At 43.0% G+C, this 16,052-nt stretch overlaps 1 protein-coding gene across 6 annotated transcripts in view; it reads left to right on the top strand.

Moving 5' to 3' along the window:
* The window catches only part of LOC111863799, a 512,607-nt gene that overhangs the window by 130,524 nt on the left and 366,031 nt on the right, over positions 1-16,052 (top strand). The window contains exon 1 of one of the 6 annotated variants that reach the window (XM_033751085.1): positions 9,581-10,011. The exons of the other annotated variants lie outside the window; for them this stretch is intronic. The gene's annotated coding sequence lies outside the window, so the exon portion shown is untranslated. Of the gene's footprint in view, positions 1-9,580; positions 10,012-16,052 lie in introns of those variants that run through there. 6 annotated transcript variants of the gene reach the window in all.

Here is a 16,052-nt window from a genome sequence, read left to right as displayed (position 1 = left end):
TGAATCTGTGTTTGTTGAGCTGCTTGAACACAAACGATTAACCAGCTGCATAAAGAAGAAGAAGCACTGCCCGGACCTCCTAGGGTGGCAGTCTACCCAATCTCCCGTTGATAGAAAGGGCACGAAGACACGAACCTTAGCGGGTTAAGATTCTAAATATTAAGAATTTTATTAATATTTTAACTCACCACATTTTAGCTTAATTTAAAATCTTTATATATAAAACTTTGGACAACTTTGAACTTGGTGTACTGTGATTTATGTAATAGTAGTTTACTCCGCGTGTTTTTATTTGCCTTTTGAAGATGGTCATTAATTGACCGAAACATGTAAAGGCCTCATATATATAGATATATACTTTTGAGTCACACTGGACGGTGTCATCCAATCATTCTATAGTATTGTGTAACTTCCTAATGACATAACTTTCTATGTCACTCTGATTATGACGCAACCTCAAAGATATGTTAGACTCAGTTATACCGCTTATATTTTCGATCTAATAGACTTACCCTCCTCAGACATCCGTTCGCACACATTCTTTTGTTTCTGTTCTTCCGTCAGAATGAAAGAAGAAAATTTGTACCCAGACGAAACAACAGATAGAATTAGCCTGTGGCTTATTTTCAGGTTAATACTGTCAGTATTTAGGGGTTTGCGCGTCACTTATAAGACGGGGTTTGGACTGGATGATTGGATTCATTGCACCTTATATACAGTACTCGGGACTACAGGCAATACAGCGCTATCGCTGCTATACACACGTACTACGGTTCTGAGGCTTCACTAGCCGTATCCTCGTAACGGACAGTGAGACTGTTATGACTCACTGTCACTTCAAATCATATATGAAGTCTTTTCCGTACAGTCTAATTCATTTCTTGCTATTTCTTATCATTTGCCCCTGAATACCATCTCCAGAATGCAACCAAATTCTAGACAACAACTAACCTAAATGAACTCTTCTTCAACTGAACACTCTCACTTTCTGACAACTGCTCACTTGGAACGGCTCGTTATATAGCCTTGGGAAGGAGCTCAACACCGTCTTATCTTGTCCCATATTGTTTTAGGCGTGTTTACTGATCCGTTGCCTAGCGATAGACTCCTATTTTTGCCCTCGTTGGCTTCCACGGGAATGTGTTTAACTAGTCGTTGCCTAGCAGCGGGTCTATATGTCGGGTACAACGCATGAAGTAACTTTTAATAAGAATGCTGCGTCCGTCGGATCGTACGCGTGTTCTTGCAGACCATTTCAAAGGCGTCCATGAAATGTGGTTTCAGAGGTCCGCACGCAGATTTACCCGGTAAAATTCTTTACGGTCTTAACGACCCACAGGAAACTCTAAATGAAGCCAAATAAGAATGAAACTTTCCAGCAGAGACAAATCGTACAAATAGTGGGGACGTGACTTAAGATAACATTTTATTAAGATATAATTATCAAACTGTGGGACGCTAACCACTGCAATGGCGTAGCCGAGTTCACAACAGTTATTTGAAGTGTTGTTGGCAATTCAGTACGTCACTAAAATTTAATGTGTATGCTATAGCAGCAGCAAAATATTTCGCGAATATTTGCATAATGGCGCAGAATTATTTTAGAGCATTCTGTAGCTGTAGATAGGCTGTAAACTAATTAGGTTTCCACTGTCACCGTACAGCGTGAAAGGGACCTGCAACAGTGTGCACAGCTAATTTTCCTGACTGTACAGGAACATGTTACAGCTCACTGTAGGTGCAGAGAGGCTGTAAAGCCATTTAGGTTCTGCTGTCACCGTACCGACTGATAGGGACCTGCAACAGTGTGCAGAACTGCACTTTCCGTGACTGTACAGGAACATGTTATGGCTTACTGCATGTGTAGAGAGGCTGTAAAGCTATTTAGGTTCCTGCTGCCACCGTACAGCCTGATAGGGACCTGCAACGGTGTGCATAACTGCACTTTTCGTGACTATACAGGAACATGTTTTAGCTTACTGTAGGTACAGAGAGGCTGTAAAGCTATTTAGGTTCCTGCTGACACCGTACAGCCTGATAGGTCCTACAGTAGTGTGTAGAACTGCACTTTTCGTGACGGTATTTGAACAGTCTACAGCTCACTCTACATGTAGTTGCACTTTCGCTGATCATCAAAGATGGGAGTAACATAAATGTATGAGTTATTTCCGAGGGTCGCGGTTCAAGCAATCTAAACACCGCCGCATTAATGTTCGTGTAGTAGTAGAACGTGAACCCTACAGGTGCACTGAACAAAGCACAGCTTCAGGATCGAGTGCAGTGCTCCTGCTTCATATCTGTTAGGTCAGGAGCTCAATCACTGTGATTCTGAGGAGAACATTCCGTGTTGCCACATCGCCTTGGACTCTCTTCGCTTTATATCTAGAAACCTCTTCGAGAATGTTTTCATGGTGGACTCCATTGGCCCGAATTTCCGCGACATACTGTGCTGACTTCATTACCATGATTCTGCATCACCACGTCAGCTAGCGTAGCACTAACCGTTTAGACTCTTACCCTGGAAATGGTCGGTTGGCATTTTTCCCCGGAACACCCCAGGCAAATGGAAGGATATAGCTCGGCAACGTCACCACAACTTCTTTCAAAGTTCTTTCCAATTCATCATGCACGAATCATACTATCATTCCGCGCTTTATAGCGTCACAAAATGGCCCCAAAAGAAATAGTTCTGTATGTATCTGAAAGCTGTTTTAGCCATTATGATACGCGACAGGAAATGTCAGGCCTGCTACTAACGGCCGTGGGGATTCGTTGCTCTGGTCACGCGACACCCTCTAACTGCTAAACTTGGCACTAAGTTCGTCGACAAGCGGCGGTCGGTCGGTCGGTATAATTCGCTTGCAGACTAAAACCACGGATATTTTTTTTTGTTTGCTACTAAGAGAAACAATTTAGAAGCGGTCAGTATGTTTCTGTGAATACGTAAGGATTTCAGATATGAAATTTATCTAAGTAAAGTTGGATAATAAGTTCTCACTGCAAATTATTTTTTCTCACCCTTTTACCCTCTTAATGAAGGCGTTATGTACCTCCGAAACGTCAGACTCTCTCCGAACTACACGTACACAGCGTTGCAACCCAGAGAGCCACGCCCCACCAGTCAGATAATGTGGAAGAAATAACAAACATTTATTATGAGAACTACACAAGAAAGTAATGGGTTGTCTGTTTGGTCAAAACGTAATGTTATGTAAGTGGTATGTAGAGTAAACCATCGCTAATCGAGATTAAAAGGGGAAGGTAGTCCGGATTAAGAGGTAATCCAGATTAGTGAAGCAAAATGAAGCACTAAACGAAAAAACACACAAAACAAATAAAAGGCAAATTTAATGACATAAGTAGTCCTGCTGGGAATATATAAAACTCACTATAAAGCTTTTTATTTAAAAATATTTATTCATCGATAGAAGACTGAGAAGTTGTATTTGACTTGAACGTAACAATGCAGGATTGAAGAAACTGTCCAAGATCTGTAAGTGCAGATAAGTGAGTCATCTGTCTTCCTAAACGTCATGTGTCTTTTAAATAATATACTTAACTGTGATCAGATTTTTTCATTATTCATATTTCGATCTGGCTTATCCGACATCCGGCTTAACTGTAATCAGAGTGGCGAGGTTGTACTGTATTCTGCAGCACTGCACGTTCATAGCGGTTCGAACTCGACGCTCCGTCTGTCCGTTTACATTGAATTACACGGGAACAGCCTAAAAGAGTAACTTTGCTACGACTTAAGAAAAATAATGACCCCCCCAACCCAGTCTTGTGCTGCTGCAGCCAGTTTCGGAATTTTTGACTAGCCTCTTAGCCCCTCGTCACGTGACAGCGTGGAAGTGTGATAAATAACACTGTAGTGGGAACCTGATCGGACCACACCCTGTTTTGGATGACAGTTCTGCACAATGACACAAATGATGTAGCTATATCATCCTCACAAAGAGGTGATGCCCTCCTCATAACGGCTAGCATGCCCTGTGCGCAACATGGGGCTATGTGTCACAACTTCAAAACAGTTCAAAAGTGTATACGTTGTTACGTCAAAAACAAGACGACATATCAAAATATTGTGCATGGGCTCACGGGCACCATGGGGGGAACCAGGCATCTGCCTCCCCCACGGTGTTTTCGAAAAAACTAAATTTAAAAAGGAGATGCCATATGCTATTATTAAAAATTAAAATTGTAAAAAAACATGTCTTCCATCCTATGCAAAAAAAAAGAAACAATAGAACAACTTTCATTAATAAAATGGATTTAACGGAAAATTTATAAACAGATTCTGTTTTCATTGTCCTCCCGCAAAAAATCCCTTCGTGACGGCCCTGCCTAGGCTGTTTGTATTATTGATAGCTTTAACCCTGAAATCCATGCAAGTGGTACTTAAACATCTAGTCTCTACTTCACAGAGAGAGGGCACGCGGTAGCGAAGTTGGTTGAAGCACTTTGCAAAAAACTGGAAGGTCGCGGGTTCGATTCCGATGAATTTATTGGATTCTTCAATTGATCTAGTCCTTCCAGCCGCAGTTGGCCCTGGAGTCGATTCAACCTCTAACAGAAATGAGTACCAGGAATCTTCCTGGGGGTAAAGAGATGTCGGCGCGTAAGGCTGATAGCCTTACCTCCGTCTGTGAGCCGTTTGTCTAGAAAATGTGGGAGCCTCGACGTCTCACAGCCCTATGGGTCTACACTACCTCTTAGGGTGATAGCATTTACTTCACAGAGAATACCACATAAGAAACCGTGTAATGATTTTTAGGGAAAGAGTCCTGTTAGTGCTGAAATACAGAGGGTTTTTTTTTGGGGGGGGTGAAGTTCCGCGTGAAATATTAATTTTTGTTTGTGTGACATCTGTGTCAGTGAATCTGGAGGTACAGGTTACTGCTGCTAGGCCCGCGAGCTAGACTCAGGCACCACTTCCAGGAACATGTTCGCCTTCTCATCTCGTTGAAGTAAACGAAATCCAGTGACGACTAATTAAGTATAGAGTCGACGCTCTACGAAGATACGTATTAACGGCACTTGGTACAAATATTATGTTTTGGACAGCATCCATCGTCTTGTCTTTGTCTAAAACCGTCCTGTTTATTTTCCAAAACACAGCTTTCCGGAGACTGGATTCTGTCATAAGCAACTGAGTAGGTTATACCTGAAGACGGAGATATATTCCAGTCTCCGAAACGTTGTGTTTTGAAGAATAAACAGGACGGTTTTCGATAACGACAAGACGATGGATAATGTCCAGAAACATAATATTTGTACTAATGTACCATCGTCACAAACTTTTATGTCTTATTAACGGAACCGGGCTCGAACGAACTTCTATAAGGAAGCGTATACGCTCTCTTCGGGATAGGTTGGTCATCTGAACGCGCACTCACCCGAAATCGCCTCCGAGCAAAAACGAACACATACGAACGAAAGAGGGATAAAAACGCCAAGTATTCCAGTCAGCTCGCCTTACGCTCTGCTCTGGTGAGCATCTTGTACAAAATTATGCTCTTCTCTAAGAATTTTGTGGCTTATACCTCACGAATCTTGAATGTTAAGACTGATATTTTTACACGTAATGACGGTGCTAACTAGAAATGCTCTACGAAGCTAAATTATGATGTAAAGAAATGAAGCAAGTAATTGCGCTATTAGTGACATCGGGAACTGCGTGTATTCGTGTTGTGAATGCTCTGAGCCCTTGAGACTCTTGGTGTGTAGTTTAGTGACAACCACAGCTGCAGATAGGAACTCACACATTTCACAGTTTAATTTCCAACGGAATTTCAATAATTTATCTCGTTACTTCTTCTGAAATCGAAAAGTGAGTAACTGTCATGTCTCTTGAGACCCAGTATCGGCGAATATCACCAATCTTTTAGACCGCAAGTGATCCGTTCCTTTGTTGTGATTTTGTTATGTAAAATGTAGGATAGGTCGCCATTACAGACCCTTGGTCAGTACAGTTGCTGGCTATATGATGGGCCATTGCGGTTCGATTCCCAACACCGCCCATACGGGCTCTGGAGCTCAACCTGCTGCCTGTTCATTGGGTGCAGGGAGCACTTTCCGTCGGGGATGAAACGTCTTGGGCGTGAAGCTGACTATTGACGTTAAAATAGGAATGCCAGTAGGTATACTTCGATACCTCCATAAATACTCGTAGCCTCGTGTTTAGAAGATCATAGGAACAACTTTACTTTTACAGGTACCTTGAATAATTCCGAATATCTGATATGTGACGCTTAATTTTGCACTAAATGGTTTTTGTTGTGCGTTATTCTACTGATAGGTCCGCTAACTTGGTATAAGTTTTGATATATCCGGAGTGCCTTCTGCTGATATGNAGGTTCTCCGCACCATTGGCAATTTTCCAAGGCGCACACCGATCCGCGAACTGCACATGGCATTCAAAATCCCATTCGTATATGACTTTATAACAAAATTATGCAGGCAACAAGCAGAAGTCATACAAAATCATGATAATGAGAATGTTCGTAATATTGGTCAAGGCGAAGCCCGACATAGAAAGTATAAGAGGCTTAAACTTGGCGGCGGTCAGGCATACGACCGTTCAAGTGACTAAACTGCCGTAGTGGCGAATACTAGTAATGGGGCATAATCTGCTGTACTGAGCCTGGACTGACAGAGGCCTTGTACATATTGTTATAAAAAAAAATATATATATATATAATAAAAAAAATATATATATATATCAAATTGTATATGTGTAAATACAGACAATGGACTGTTAACTGCAGACTGACTAACAAATGACAGACCCGACCTCTCGTCAGAGAGGGCGCCCCCCAATGGACAGGACAGTAACTTTCATTCAAAAATGAAATATCTGGTCATGAGCCCCAGCTGGGGCTCGACACCAAGACATACAGACTGACTGACCGTCAGTTGTAACTGAAACTTGACTTGACTTGACTTGATATGATCTGGTTTCGCACAGCACGTGGAACTGTCGCGAAGTTCTGTGAAGCTGGAAACAAGTATTTGCTAGGTTCACTGTGTCTACAAACAAAAGGAATGGGTCAGAAAACATGGATACGCTGCCCGTAACAGTGGTCTGCATAGTCTGCAGCGGCCCTGCCACAGGCACGCGCCTGGCAGCTGGCTGGTACGTGAGGTCTCCCAGAAAAGCACTTCCATTAATGATCAGTATACTACGTAATACGGTGCTGATAATTATTAAAATTCACTTCTTGCAGAAGACAATCCATTGTGGCATGACAACGTACTTCTGAAACATGACCCAAGATGAGAAAGGCTGAAAATCTCTGGTCTGCAGATGAGTGCGAACTGTTATCATATATCAATAAATGTAATGACCAGTATAGCAAGAAGTTCTGAGAAGAACTGATCCTCTGCTACAATGAAAAAATTAAGGGGGATACGCAGAAAGATGGACAAACACGGAGAGATAAACAAAGAGCAATGTGATCTCGTGTCATTTTATTTATTTATTTTTTTTCAAAATAAGGAAAGTGATCTAAAGTTGTGACTTCCTGTTCGCCGCCGCGGAAGTAACAGAGAAACACGGTGACAATGTGAGCTGCACTCTGTGATCATGACAGCACATACCGTAGCAGCAGCAGTTAAAGCAATGTTAGCGTCTCGTGTTAGGATTTTTGGACGCGAGCTCATTCCTCAGTCCCAATATGAATCAGTCTAAACTTCAGATTCTTAATGTAAGTTAAACATTCTGGGAAAACAGCCATATTCTAGACAAGGAAATGACGTTTCTGCTTGTTTTGGATAAGAAAAGTCGGAAATCTGACCTTAACATACGTCTGTTGCCTATACAATAGTTAACGGGAGCTATTGCCATGTACCATTTGCTCTTTTCACGTGTCGTTTCTATTGTGATTGAATCAAGAACTGCGAAGTGGAGCAGACAAGTAGCATTGAACGAAAAAGAATGATGGAAAATTTTTGATTGGGAAACCCCATGCAAAGATGAAGCCTGGGACTCCCTGGTGTAGAAGGATCTCGAATAAACTTCTTGTGGAGATATACGAGTAAATTAGGCGTAACTCTCCTGCGAAGAGCGGTGCGAATGCCTGAGTTAAACCTGGAGCAGTGGGTGCCGGTGGCAGCTGAACTGAGTATTCGAGTGTACAACTTGCTCGATTATTTCCAGCCTTGAAGGGGAAAAAAAACAGAGAAACTGGTGCAGTTGTTTAGCAGTGACAAGCCGGATTAGCTAAGCCGGTATGATGAGCTGCTTCCTGGACGACAGAATCAGGGTTCGATTCCCGGTAGCAGTAAGACATGTATCTCTATTCCACAGAGTCCATTTCGACCCTGGCTCCAATATGGGGAGGGAACTTTTTCGCCTGGGATAAAGCGGCCGAGAAGTAACTACACTCTTCCTTCTATTACTGAGGCTTAGAATACGTGGATCTATACCGCTACTCCCCCATATTTCTTTATGATGTTCTTAATTAATTTAAGCACAGGGACAACTTTACCTTTACCTTCACGTACCAAAGAATTTCATAATTATTGCTGTTCTCACTGCGGTTAAACGAATGGATGAGGCATATAGCACTCATTAAAATAAATGCATAGAAGAATACAGATTGGGAAACTTAGTGCAAAGAGAAAAAACTCCGTGGCCTGTAGTCCGTAAGCGAACTACACCGACCGAGCGACTGCCGCTAGACGGCAAAGTTAGTGCCAACTTTAGCGGATAGAGGGTATCACGTGGTCAGCGCAACGATTTCCCACGGCCGTTAATTTCGGGTTTCTAGACCGGAGCCGCTATTTTCTTGAAATAGCTCCTCATTTATCCTAATGAGGCTGAATGGACCCCGTTCCAGACGCACTACTTCTCAGAAAATATGGTAGCGCCGGGAATCAAACCCGGACCTCTGGATCTGCAACCAGGAACTCTGACTACTAGACCACAGAGGCGGCCAGTGCAAAGAGACAGCTGACGATAATATGACGTAGGTGAGGAGATAATTTTAAATGCTCCTTAGAGAATTCCAAGATTGTAGAAGCAGTGGTCCACAAGGTCTGTTTGAACTGGTTCCAAACAGGTTTCAGTGACGCAATTATGTGAATCCGGTGATGAACGTTTTGCAATTGCGAGAGATCGTTACGATCCTCCTAACAGACACTGCTAGAAAGTGTGGCAGTCCCGGTCAGTCTGTCAGTCAGTTGTGGCCTAGTAGCGTCTGAGACTGTACAATAGAAGTATATAGGACACTAGGGGCAATACTGTCTCTCCCTTAACTTCCCAACCCCAAAATTCGTGACATCCCTCCCCTACATTTCCCCTAAAACACCTACATCCAATGTTTTGGGCGGATAGATCAATAGAGAGCTTCGGAACTGTTCGGGAGGTTTCGTCATATCTCGGGTTTGCGAATCGTTAGAACCTGTACGCGTAATTTTTAAAATACCGTGGGTAACTGCAAGGAAAATGCGGAACAGTAGATGGACTCAGCATCTACTGACTGAAGAAACTTCGGATTTCTGTGGAAGGATACTTAGGCCTTAAATACCGCGGAGTTCGAGAGGAATTGAAAAAAAAAAAGAACATTATGCTTCTTGCTGGTTTTGCTCGCTGTGAGGCGCTCCAGTAGCAGGCTCTGTGACGCAACCAGCAGTGCTCGATTTACTGCCGTATATTGTGTGTGTAGTAAAGGAATTTCTACTCGAAGAAGTACAAAATTATCTGCTTAGTATCAGACAGTTTAACTGCTCTGAATTTCTGGACCCTACATTGCTTAGGTTCCAAAATAAATGTGGTCAGTATATCATGTAGTGGTTGTGCGACTGTCGCCAGGAACTTAACTGTGGGGAGGGGTGTCTGGACGCAATACGACTGTCGATTGTTTCGTTTATTTTTATTGCAGTGCATCATGGTTCTGTTGTTTTCAAATCGGCGGTCAATCAAGATAGTTTTAATGGCGTTTTTTTGTACGTGACTCATGGAGTTACTGGAGATCCCCCTGTTGGTGCCATGACCTGGATGTAAAGGTAAGACAACCCATAGAAATTTTTGTGTTGTATAGTGGCGAACAAATATACCAGCCCTTAGTTATCCAGCAATGTGGCCAACTTGAAGAGAAATTTCTCTCTGACTGCCACAACAGGGATATTCCAGGTTACACAAGCGATTAAACATTAATAGTTGTTTTGCATGACTAATATTTATTAACTTTTCCGTTCAGCACGAGATGTCTGAATCCTGTGATTATTTTAAATGGACGTGTTGCAAGTAATTATGTGATTACAGGTCTTACACTATAAAAACAAAATTCATTTTCTTTACTTGTAATTTTAGAAAATATCACATTTAAAATATTGCATAAATAACTCGTTTAATTTTAAAATAGCCTCCTGTTGGTACTGTTAAACTATCGATAGCATTTGTATATTGCATCGTTCTACAGATGAGTATTTATATAGTAGTTATATAAATAATTCTATTATTGATTTCATGGCACAACTCGATCTGGGGAGATCCCAGTTCATCATAATGTACTGATTATTTTATCCACAATACCTGGCTCATAGTCGACTGTTGGCCCCACGTTCTGTTTCGTGTTCTTCTTTTGCCGTCACGATGTATTTGGTTGAATTGGTTTGTGTATGAGTATTTACTTCTAATGTGTTTATTTGATAATTAACAGGTGTTAGAACATTCATTTGAATGTCCACTGTGATTAACGTCGATTCAACTCCACCGAAACAGATTCATTCAAAACAAACACAAATTAACTGAACCAAAATGTTGTACTAGCATTTCTTCAGCGTCAGCCCTAATAATTATTTAGCCATGACTCGATCGCCAGGCTCTCGTTGTTAAGATATGCGTGACGGAGAGGTTTACATTGAATTGAAAGAGACTGTGTCGTGCTAAACACCTTTCAGAATGGGTTCAATGTTATCTTATGTCCACGGGAACAGCGACAATCCTGACGAAGATTTTTCGTGGTTTTCCTAAGTGCTTCCAGGCATATGTTGGGAAAGTACTTGAAATTAGGCCACGACCACTTCTTTCCACCTTCTGTAAATATATTACCTACCAATCATCACACCATTTTGACGCTATATTATGCTGATCTACTGACAGAATCGTTAAACAGGCAACTGATACATACATGTACGTATATTATTCGGCTTGTAGTTGAGTCGGATTTTAATACGATTAAAACACTGCCTATTTGTTCATATAACGACGCTGAGAACCATAGATTGCGTAACGTTCTTTTTGCGACAGTGATTATGAATGGTATAATGGAAGGGTTGTGACATATTTAAAAATATTCTGGCATTCCCCTAGAGGGACTGAGTAAGACTACGAAAATCGTAGCCTTAACAGCCTGCGCCTGTACCGACACAAGTCTCGACTAAATTCTGCTAGGGGAAGGTCTGAAGTCAGGTCGTAATGACTCGGTTCTCAGAGCCTCGTTTGTAACAAAGAGTTGTGCCACGTGATGATAAGATTGATAGAGCACTGCACCAGCGGAGTAACCTGGCTCAAGCCGTAACGCCCTGACTTGTATTCTGGAGGTATCCTGTTCGCATCTCGACCGGGACAACGATTACTGTGACTGAGGTCCAAGCAAATGCCGGCCTAGAATACTTTAAACAGGCTGCGACCCTTTCCTTACAGATCCTTTCCAATTTACTATTCATCGAGCGTCCTACTGTTCGATGCTGTGTGGCCTAGACTTAGCATAAATCGTGGAAGCTATACGTATGAAATCTGTCTACAGACAGTATTGGTATTTGAAATCTGAAGTTTTCATGGAAGTGGTCGTGAGCTTTGTGGTGTTCAGAGGTGTGAATCTGTAGTATAAAGTTACCAACTTTTTAGAGAAGACTAATGACTCCATCTTCAAGGTGGAACAGTTGAGTATATTGATAGAGGCAGCAGGTCTCTTCCAGACGTTGATAACTTTCCAACACACTACACGGCGTCACATTCTAGAACAATTTCTCAACCGTCGAGCAGCAGCAGCCCGATACCGGGCCGCGGTCTGACAAAGATTGAGAACCACTCTTCTAGAAGATATTGTCACATGAGGGTGGTACTCGTGACGAAAATAACGGGTTCTAGATCGGCTGATTGGATTTACTAGTACTTTGGTTACACTCTCTCTCAATCACACTTAATACAGCGCTATCGCTGATTTACACAATTCACAGTCCACCGTTGCACACGCACTAGGATTTCAGTCTTCACTGGTCATCTCCTAGCAACGGATCTCAACACAGAAACAAGCGATTCAAATCACTATGACATCTTGTTATTTTGTCTTCAGTCACTCTGTAAACCTATGTCCTAATCTGTACCCAATTAGTCTTCACAATTCACTAAGGACGTGCTCCATTCTCGTCCTTGTCAGTATGGATCACGCAGTCTTCCCGTATGCCGGAAGTTCTGACTACCTTCGCAGCTTAGGATTTCGTTTGTAAAAGAGAAGTGTGAGGTGATACTCGTCTTAAAACGCCGAATAATAGAACTGGTTTCGGTAAAGCAGACTCAGTAGTACTGGCTCAGAATGCAAGGGTGGTGTGAATATTCTGGTTCCAACATCAGAGGACAGACAGAGTCTCACTTGCTGGCTGTGTAACCAGCCAAACGCTGATCCCTCAACTTAGAGAGACCGAGGATGTGGCAGTATGCTGCAAGGCGAGAGCTGTCACGCTGTGAGTATGGGTTGATGAGTAGTAGTTGTGAACGATGAGACTCGGAAATGAACTGACTCGATTGCCACTTCAAATGAAATCACCCGGGATGGAACACAGCTTCTGTGGTCTAGCCGTCTGTGCCATGGCAGGACCTCCCAGGAAGGCAGTAGGAAGTGTTACATGCGGGCTGAAGATGCTAACCGTTCTTCGAATGACTACTGATAACTCACGCGGCAGTATAACCGGTTTTGGGCTCAAGAACTGGGGTTTAAACTCAGGCAGGATTCTTGGGATTTAAGTTTTACCCAAACTCGTAAGCGTTAGCGTAAAGCAGGAAATCACTACCTATGTTTAAGTGCGTTAGTCTTGAGGTAAGCCCCATGACGTCACGTTGAGCAGTACAAAAGGAAATTTAAACCGCTACACGTTTTGAACTGTTCATGGTGCAGCTGAGTCTCACTGAATTGAGAACCCCATGAGCCGATTGAATTAGGTGAAGTTTTAGGCTGAAAACCCACTGACGCGACTAGTCGCGAGCGGCTAGCCGCTCTTAGTCGCGCGCGTCCGTTAGTTGTATACTATATTAGGCGTGCGACAGCCTGTGTGCCGCGTTCCAAAACTTAACCGCGCGCGGCTCATAAAAGCAATACAAATAACGGCCGCGAGCGACAACACTCGACAAACCGCGCGCGGCTTGTCGCGTCAGTGGGTTTTCAGCCTTGCTGCTATTTAGTTCAGAACCTCGGGAAAGCCGCGCCATAGCTCAAACGGTTAGTCGCTGGCTTCCTACCGCGGCGGCCCGGGTTCGATCCCGGGTCTGGTCAAGTGGGATTTGTGGTTGACAAAGTGGCGCTGGGGCGGGTTTTCTCCGAGTACTTCGGTTTCCCCTGCCAATCTTCATTCCACCAATTGCTCCACAATCACCCTCACCTATCATCTGGGGCTGGTACAATAGGCCAGAAGTGGCGGCAGTACAAGGGACTTAGTCCCGCCCCACTAACAATAAAAAAATAAGAATAATAGTTCAGAACCTTTCACCTTCCTGTCTAGTATCTCAAAACGTACAGATTAAAATACACAGAACCATACTTTCACCTTAAACTTGTATGGGTGTGAAACTGCCTCTCACATTAAGGGAAGACCATAAACTGAGGTTGTTTCAGAAGAATGTTTTGGAGAATTGGCATTTGTGGGGGGAGGAAGTAACAGGGGCTGGAGAAAATTGTACAACGAGGATGTTCATAATTTGTGTTCCAAAACAAACGTTACAGGGATGGTCATACGAAGAAGGACGAGATGAAATGGCATGTAGCACGCATACAGTATATGCAAAAATCGGGTAGCCAAATCTAAAGGAAAGAGAGCAATTGCCAGGGCCGATCACAGTGGCCGCGTAGTTTAAGGCATGAACCCTCTTGGCTCGCTCGAACGTTGGGATCGTGGGTTCTAATCCCACTTAAGGCATGGATATCTGTGTATGCGTTTATTCTGTGTTAGTGTTATGCTGTTTGTAAGTAGTTGCCTTGCGACGGGCCGATCCCCCGTCCTAGGTGTCCTACCGATTCTGTAAAAAGACCAAAACTAAAAAGCGACCGAGGTCCAAGAAAGGGCGGTAGAGCCATTGATGAACGAAAATTAAAAGAAAGGCGTTGCTAGGAGGATGATTATGAGATGGATCTTAAAGGAACGGTCATATTAGGTTCACTGGACTCAGCTGGCTTTTGCGAACACTGTTAGTTCTGTATAATGGTGAGCCTTTCATGAGTCCCGACATGTGGATCTATACATCCACTCCCCCATGCGCCTTCATGGCGTAGTGCTTACAATTTTACCTTACATCACTGCCCGACAGTGACACACCTTGATTCCCACAGTACACGGAGCATAGTAGTGCGCCATCAGACCCTGAAACTGCAGGCATATAAAATTATCGGGTCCCTTCGAGGAGGCTGTAATACTTACAGCACAGCACAGCGCAGCGCAGCGCGTCTTATAGGCGGATTTCAATAGCAAGACCCTTGCCATCTCGAGCGAGAGAGACAAAGCTAGCTGGACTGCTGTTTTCTGCTCTGTCTCACTCATTCCAACACCTGCTCGACCCCGTCTTTAGTATTTAGTTTCTGCACGTATAAGCCATGGGTCCTCTCGCTTCAAGGTTCATATACCTTCTTATGATATAAGCAGCAGAAACGGATAGCTCCACCGCTCGACAGTAGACCCGAAATTGTACCTTTTCTATGCATTGTTATCCTCTTTGTCGAAATTGGGGCTTCTGCCATGGGCGGCTCCCTTGAGGATGAAACTCGAAAAGAGAACAGAGACTCATGAAGAAATTTAAAGAAGAAAAATTTCAGGAAATTGCTGTTGTTAGGTTCAGGCTTATTTCTTGTCTAGTTTCCGTGTAGTAGTCCACACTTTTACAATTTTATTTGTAAAACAAGGCTTAATGAACGTGCAACGGATAAGAGGGGTCAAAAATGCATGCACATTATTCGGGAAATCAGTTGAAGATAATATTAAAACAAATCTCAAAATGTGGATTCGACTCAATTAATTTACGATAGTTTATTGCGAAAACGAAAAAGAACATTCGCGTACCATAAAGAGCGGCGAATGTTTGAATAGCTGATCTGTTCCTTTATTTACTTATTTATGTTGTATTTAAGTAAGCCGTGAGTAGCCAAGATTCTGTAGTGTCACGTGGTAGGCTGAAAATTGATGTTAAAAATTAGAAGTGATGTGAAAGGAAGAAGTCGTGACGTGTGTAAATTTATATCCTGGGATTCGCCTGGGGACTGAGGAAAACAACTAAGCAACTCAGTCAAAATAGTGGGTGTCCTAGGCTTCATTCGCACCTGGCACCTCCCGAATGTAAGTAAGAAACGACACCTCTTGAGCCAGTTCGCTCGGTTTGAGCACCTGGGCTACTTTAAGTTTCTCCAGCAGAACTGTGTCACTTGGTGTCACTTGTGCCTATATGAAAACCAAGTTCAGAATTTCTCACTTCACACCGAACCGCAACGGGACAGTGAGGCCGGCAGGGCTCGACCCACGTCGTTCTCTTGCAATGATTGCAAAATATTGTATCCGATGACTCACGTGATCCAGAAGCACACCAACACGATCTGTCAGTAAGTGTCTGTGTTCAGTTATATAAAGGGCAAGAGATGCAGTGTGCCTGAGGAAACACTGACACAACATGCCGGGAAAAATGCTTGGTGTAGGGCGTCCCTGTACCCATGCGCGCCTCGGAAAATTATTTTCAGCAGGGACACCAAAAATATAGATACAAACTTACGTTTGAGTCATCTGAGGCTTCTACTTGTCATCTCAGAGCGTTCAAGAATGAATTTGGAGCAATAACTGCTGCTCGTTGA

Source organism: Cryptotermes secundus, unplaced genomic scaffold (genome assembly GCF_002891405.2).
Source record: "Cryptotermes secundus unplaced genomic scaffold, Csec_1.0 scaffold1894, whole genome shotgun sequence".
Taxonomy (NCBI): Eukaryota; Metazoa; Arthropoda; class Insecta; order Blattodea; family Kalotermitidae; genus Cryptotermes; species Cryptotermes secundus.
Note: the sequence above shows the minus strand (reverse complement) of the source record. Positions and strands in the feature narration are given on the sequence as shown.